This window comes from Morone saxatilis, unplaced genomic scaffold (assembly GCF_004916995.1).
Source record: "Morone saxatilis isolate NCDOM2014 unplaced genomic scaffold, NCSU_SB_2.0 Contig19, whole genome shotgun sequence".
Lineage (NCBI taxonomy): Eukaryota > Metazoa > Chordata > Actinopteri > Moronidae > Morone > Morone saxatilis.
In genome coordinates, this window is record NW_023339751.1 from 801,094 (window position 1) to 808,740 (window position 7,647).

A 7,647-nucleotide genomic window follows, 5' to 3' on the forward strand; every position below is an offset into this window, starting at 1 on the left:
ACCTACTGAAAAGTACTTAATCAGGAAGGTTTCTGTAACTTATAAAACTAAATAAGTGACACAGAATTGTTTTAACTCACAAAATTATGATCGTCTTACTTAAAATGTCCGATGTAATCAGTTTCAACAATTTAGTTTTGAGTTGAAATAGCTTGTCATATTATAGTGTAACTACTAGCTAGTTTTAAACTAAATAAAATACTTTAATAATGTGTAAATCGGTTGCTAGGAAACATGTAGGACTGTCCAATAAAAAGCTAACGAGAAGTCACTGTAGCATCACAAGCTGTGGCAGTTTTATGAGGGCAAATAATAGATTATATTCTATTACAATCCTCTATAAATGTGGTTATTTTGAGTTATGGAATTTATGAGTGGGAAGTATTAAATTAAGCCAATTTAACCAATGTAATTTAATTATTTAACTTTACCATTAAACACTATCAGGAATATTAATTTTTGTGAAATTAAATAAAAAATATTCCCAGTTTAAATCTTTATTAAACAGCCGTTTAAACCAGTTTTAAATATTAACATGTTATATATTACCAAGCTAACTTTAGCTTTGTCACTTAAGTTCTTAGTAGCAACCCGGATGTAACTCCACTTCTATGAGTACGCACGCCAGCCTTTATCGGTTTACCCATCAAGCATCTGGGGAGCAGACAGCGAGTGGGAGGTGAGGTAGAACTAGAAGGTGAAAAGACGAACGTCAGACATCAGCTTCCCTTTATTCGCCTCAACTGAGACAGGTGTTCTATATAAAGGCTAACCGCAGCAACTACGCTAACAATGAAACTGAAAGAAATGGCTTTAAAAACTGTCCAGCCAAATCCATTTAAGGTAGAACAGCAGAAATGTGTTTATTAAATATGTATTATCTAAGTAAAGTTCATGGACCAATTATTTGACGTATGATCCCAAAAAATGCAGATATTGCACTCTGTCTTTGTATAATAAATAAATAACTTATTCCTGACAAAATCTGATGTAATTTAATGTCTTATTACATTAAATCTGTATTTTTTTTATTGTTTCATGTGTAAAAAGTTGAAATAGAAGAGAAGAGAATTTAAGTATTATTTTATGAGATTTAAACTATGACACATTCATTTTAATTAGCACATTAATACCTTGTCCTGTCTAGCAAGTTAGCGCAGGGTGTTAGTCGAAGAGGCAGTGGGAACGCGCTGGTCATCTTCTGTGTGGTACTGGGACTACCACTGGGCTAGCTATCCATCGCACTGCCATCACTGGGCAAACATAAATAATAATAAAATCATAAATGCATCACAACTTTCGGGGTCCGCCACCCTCTAGAGGACGAAGCCCGCACGAAATGGAACTAGTTTGTGTGTTTAATGACGTGTAAATCTCCACTTAATAGAGACTTGAGTCATTATTAGGCTTATTTGAACCTGAAAAGGGCTCCAGGAGACTTACCGTTACACCACTGGACAGGATGCATCGGTTGTCAAACCCGGAATATCTTTGGGGTCGTGACCTCTCCAATGTAACAAAGTCTGGTTTCCACAGAGGAAGAAGCTTTACGTCCACTACTTTTCAGGTTCAGACTAGTTTACCCTGAGTGGATGTGCAGTGAGTGAGAATCCTTGTGGTCTAAGAAGACCTGAGTAGAGGCTCTTCAAGAAGACCTCGGGCTCATTTGAACCCCTGAAACCTCAATCTGCAGCGACATAAACATCCATTAATTCTGATTTAGACTCCCAAACAACTGTAAAGGCATCAGTGGAAGAAATTCTTGTGTTGTTTTGTCTCTGACAGACAAAGAAACCAGTCTTGGAGAAGAACCTTGTGGATAAAAAGACACCAATGTAACTGACAATATGGGGAAATATACTCCAGATCCCATCCAACACTGTGGTTATGTACCTCTGACCGAGCTGCTGTTTTTTTGTTTTGTCTCCCCTTCAAAACATTGTCACGAGTCTCCTCTTCCCTTCCTCCTCTTCTTTCTCTCTTTCTCTCCTTCCTTTTTAGACCTCCACGTCGTCTTCCTCCTCTGTGGCTGTGAAATCCTGCTGTGGCCAATTATGGAGAGACAAAGGGAAGGACATGGATGGGTTTCTCCCGGCAGCACGACCAGCCAGTCAGACAGTCAGCCAGTCAGCCAGCCAGTCAGACAGTCAGCCAGTCAGCCAGGCAGGCAGGCAGGCAGCGCAGGCAGGCAGGCAGGGCAGCCTTCAGTGTTCCTGTGGAAAGCAGCGTCTCATCTCTTCCCTCTGCTCTTTCCTGCTCTGAACAAAGAACAGGTATATGACTCAGGGAGGAAGACAATGCGGCTGATGTGAATTCAGATCCAGGTATTTTTCTTCTCACATTCACTCTCCTCCTCCTCTCTCCTTCCTCGTCTCTCTTCTCCACTTCTCGTCTACAGCCCTCAGTTTGTAAACAGATCCCTGCTCATGTGATTCGCTGTCTGCATCACAGCTCTGCTTTCACCGCCCCCTCCTTCCTCCCTCCCTCCCTCCCTTTACCTCTCACCCCCTCCTCTCCTTCCTTTGCAGCTGCAAGCTATTATTGAAGTAGCTGCAGAGCAGATGGCAGACAGGCAGATGTGGAAACAGGCGTGGGGAGAGGCTGTCATGTGATAGTTGCGAGGTAGTTTGATTGATTACATATTCTTTGTGGAATTGATCAACAGCAGCTATCATTTATACAAACTCTCTCCTTGTTTATGTAAAGATCACAGCCTCAGCTGATTCAGACGGGGTATTGCTGATCCACCAAGGTTGGTTCATGAGTCAGTTATATGTCAATTAGTTTGTGGTAATATAATTCATTGTAAATATGTTTGTAAAAGAGGTCGTCCACCCTAAAACCTCAGCTGTAAGTGAATCATATGATTGTACTGTGATGAAACACATCAATGCTGCTGTTAATATTTTAAATTATTACCAAATTAATGCAAATCTGCATTTTGTGGGTTAAAAATCTACTGTTTTAAATCATCCTGTACATTTTTAGACAAATGCTAAGATAGATTCAACAGTTTTGGGCGACTCTACATCACAACATTTCTATAATCAGAGGACGGCCCGACTCCCCCAGCCCCTGCTTGTAAGTGGAGTCATCATGCTGTACGGAAGAAGACTGAAACTGACTGAGACTGAGACCAGAAACTCATCAGGAAACTGTTTACTGAAACAATAAATCAACTGAGAAGTCGGCTCATTTCTCCATAAGACTGAATGGTATCTGTCTTTTATTGCAACCAGTGGAGCTCCCCCTGCAGGTTTAGGACACTTCACAGACCTGGAAGCTCTGTCCGTTATATTTACTATCAATGATAGAGACACATCATTCATGGTAGTTTTTGCTAACCCTCTACTTACTTACCTTACAATGAGCCTTGCAATCTGCAGCTGCACCACTTGATGCCACTGAATCCTCCACACTGGTCCTTTAAAATATGTTCTCAGTGATTTGAAAGCAAAATACACACAAAAAAAAATTCCCTTAGAAGTAGACGCTGTATTTGTCAGTGTACACATAAGGTTGGTTATTGGTACTCTGCGTGTACTAAATACTTACACATTATCAGTGTTGGGCAGTAAGGCATTACTAGTAGCACTTTGATTGGCCTCCAAAAAACCTTTGCAAGCCCAAACATTACTTACGCATTACTTTGATTTTAACAAACTGCATTTTAAGTCTGAATTTTGGGGGGAAGGGGAACCAATTTTGCGGAGAGCAGCAGAAAAGTAATATAACTAGTAGTGTAACTGATTGCTTTGGCAGGGAGTAATTAAAGTGGCTCAGTACAAATAATAAAGAATTATATTTGTTTTGAAAATTTGAAGAAATGTTCAGAGCACTCCTTTTACACACTGAGCTCATTTTAATCATCTAAGGAAGTATTACTCAGCCTGTGGAAGCAGTTTCATCGTGTTTTCTGTGGCTCTGGATGGCTCTTTCTCAAGTATAACAGATTAACATCATGTATACACAGCTTCAGTCGTCCATCACTGACTACACAGGATGCATTCAGGGGTGTTACTGCTTGTTTTAGCAGCGCGTGTTACCTAAACACTTCTGTGGAAACGTAACAAGCCTCAGATGAACAACTGCTTCAACAGAAACCCTGTGTCACGAGCTGCAGCTGTGGAGTTGGGAAGATATGGGAATCTTCTCCAGGGAACGTCTGATGAAACATGCCATTCAGTTGCATTATGGGAAGTGTAGGATCCAGGGTGCAAACTGTAGGGGAGCTCGGCATGTTGTGATGTTTTTAGGCAACAAAATTGCAGCAGAAAGTGAAATAATTATTAAAAACTGAAGGAAACTTTAGTTAAAATCGACTGTTTGGAGGGTAAATGTGAGAAGTTACACAAGCTGCAGCTTTAACACTAGAAATGAGGAGGCCACTGCTGATGTATGATTTGTGCATGAGGGTGATTCTTCACTAATTCACATTAATAAAGATAATGCTATTCTTCTCTCCACCACTGAAGCGCGGCAGCACAATTAAATATCAGTGAATATCAAATATTCACCGAACTCTGATAAACAGCCTCGTCATGCATCAGAAAAGTAGAATAGCTGAAACTAACAAAAAGCTAATAGAACAACAAGAAGAAAACAGTGAATTTGTCTAAAAAGAAGCCTGTTAAGTCTGTATGATTGGTAAAAATCACATTAAAATTACATAACGCAGAAAGAATTGTAGAAGAAGTTCCTAAAAATATCTCTGATCAATATTCACAGGAAATAACACACAACCTGATGTTTTCAGCTCCCAGTTTCTGCTGTCTTACTGTGTTTGTTATTTGCTGCTACTTTATTTCAAATGCTCTCATCTGACCAAAGAAACTGAGCCAAAGGAGTAAACGCTTTAGAGTTCAACTAAACACACACACACACACAAGGTGAAAACGTGCCTCGAGGTTTCAGGCCAGAAAACCTGCAGATCCTCAGCTCTGCCAAGATTGAGGATTAATGAAACCAGTGAGTTTATTTCTGCCTCCAGAGCCGCTCGGACTGAAACTACAACCTGCTAATTGATTCCAGTCAGGAGCAAGTAAACACTTTTAGTGTGTGCTCGCATGTGCAGCTCACAAAAAAGACAAAAAGAAAGCCATTTTAGAGAGCTATAAAAATAAAACTATATGATATGCAACGTTGTGTAAATAGAACAAAACATTGGTAATTTATTAAAACTGGTACCTGGTAAAAAAAAAAAAGTTATATGGAAGGATTAGATGCACAACTTGATCTGTAGGCAAATAAATATAAAATGAAACTCTTATTGACCTTTTATTTACTTTTAAATTACTTGTTTTTATTAACTTCCTTTTACGTGGAAGTCAGAATAAATGAAAAGACTGAAAAATAAATTGTCTGTATGGTTGCAAAGCTTTATAATATGTGTGTCTCAGCTATAATAAACAGTATGTATATGGAGCTCACTTCAGAGGAACCAAAGGTCCATCTAGTGGCTGATGTGCAGAAGTGCAGCTCTAGGAAGTCGTGTTTGTTTGTTAAAAATCTTACTGAAACTCATAAAAAAAAATAAAGAAAAACACAAAAAACAACAACACTGTGCATCCGGAACCACTGATGGTACAATCTGCCTCTGATATATTTTATTATTATGTTATTATTTAAAACATAATAATATCAAAAACATTTCAAATAAAAACACATCAACTATGACAGCTCTGAAGCTTTGTAATTTGAAAGTTTTGCATTTCCTTTTTTTATTGGTTTAAAAACAAAAACTAAGAAAGATAAACAGGACTAAAATACACAAAGACAAGAAAACAAACGTGCAGAACTTAATGTGGTTTGTTTCAATATCAGCCGGTTACGTAGTCACGTTCATGCAGGTAGCGCTCGCAAACATCTGTGATTAGTCGGGAGGTAAAATGTGACTGTAAGATAGTAAGCGGAGGTCAAATGAACGGTTCAAAGTCACTGCAGTCGTGGCTCCAAACGGGAACTATTGGGAAGAGAAGTGTGGACCAGAATCTGCTCTGGTTCTTGAACTGGTTCCGTTCACTACTTACACATACTTGTAGATATTTTCTGAGATTATATGTGATCTAAAAATTTTGAGAAACACAGATAAAGGAAAAACTACGGTGGCCATGAAACTTGTGACAAGCCCAATCAAGAGCCAGTGTTTGGTTTGTACCTTCTGGGCTACTGTAGAAACACGACGGTTCAACATGGTGGACTCTGCCAGAAGAGGACCCGCTCCCTCTGTAGATTAAAACATCTCATTCTAAGGTATTAAAACATAAACATCCCTATAATCAGGTGATTAAACACTAATGAACTTATGAATATTATATATATTACGTTTCAGCCAATAGGTGCTCCTCATTGTTTCACACTGGACCTTTAATAAAGTAATGTTCCTTTATTATTCCTACAGGGATTTATGAGCCACTTCCTGCTAATTGCTGACCCTGTTACATAAATGACGAGTATAATAAAATTTAGATGGATACAAAACAAACCCCTGTTGGCCTGCAGGACATCTTTGTTCCTGCTCCAGTACGGGTATTATAGGAAGAAACCATTAAATAATCAATGTTCAATCAAATGTATCCCTTCTAGTGTTTGTGTAAAGACAGTTTTATATCAGATATATAATCATCTTATTATTATTATTATTAAAATGTAACAGTATCTCACATTGTAACCTTTATTTTTTCTGCTGCTTCACAGAGAACGTTCAACTCTTTCTGCCTTTTTCCTTTGTAACGAGATCAAACCGGTCTAATGAGTCATTTAAGTGCTCATCACATCGACCTTGTATAAAATGTCACAGTAACTCCTGAACAATAGAATCACACAGAGTGAATCATTCTATGCACCAACCCTTTGGTTGTTTATGTGTATTTACCTGCATAATTAATAATAATAAGACCTGTTGATCTTATTGAATAAATGTGGTAATTTAAATGAAGTTCAGTTTGCAACTATTGTTTGTTCTCTTATACATTAATAGAGTTTCCTCTCCAGCTTCTGGGGTTCATGAGTGTTTAGTTTCATCTGATATACGAACATTGTGTAGTTAAATTATTCTGAAGACTCCTGTTTCTCCATCCTGAGTAAGATACATACAGGCATGCATTATGGGAATGCCTCGTGGTTTTTATGGACGAATGTTCTGGATAAAAACTGTCAGCTGCGGATGCCAGAACATTGTTTCATTTAATTTAAACATTTATTTATATCACGCTGTGTTAAACATGTGGAGCTCTGTGTTGATCAGGCTGGTCTCTTTAGCTGTAGCAGACTCAGAAATTCTGTAGTCGTTGGCGCTTTCGATGGCGATTTCTGCACAATTTCCCGCCTCCTTGGCTTACCAAGGAAACACTGAGGCGTTTGGAGCCATAGTAGTGGTTGTTTAACAAATCCATGAGCCACAAGGCGGTGGAGGTGTCAGGAAGCATCACTAGAGCTGTTTGTCCATCCACCTGTGGGGTCATAATGACGTTAAATTATAAATATATTACAGGAGTAAACATCTCTGCCACAACATAGGTGGAACCGAATGAACGACTCTGGCACAGACGAAGATGTACAAGGACTATTTATACCTGGTGTAAGTGAAAACAGGTGAAAACAATCAGGTGTGGGGCAGATAATTACAAAGGCGGGAAAATCACACAA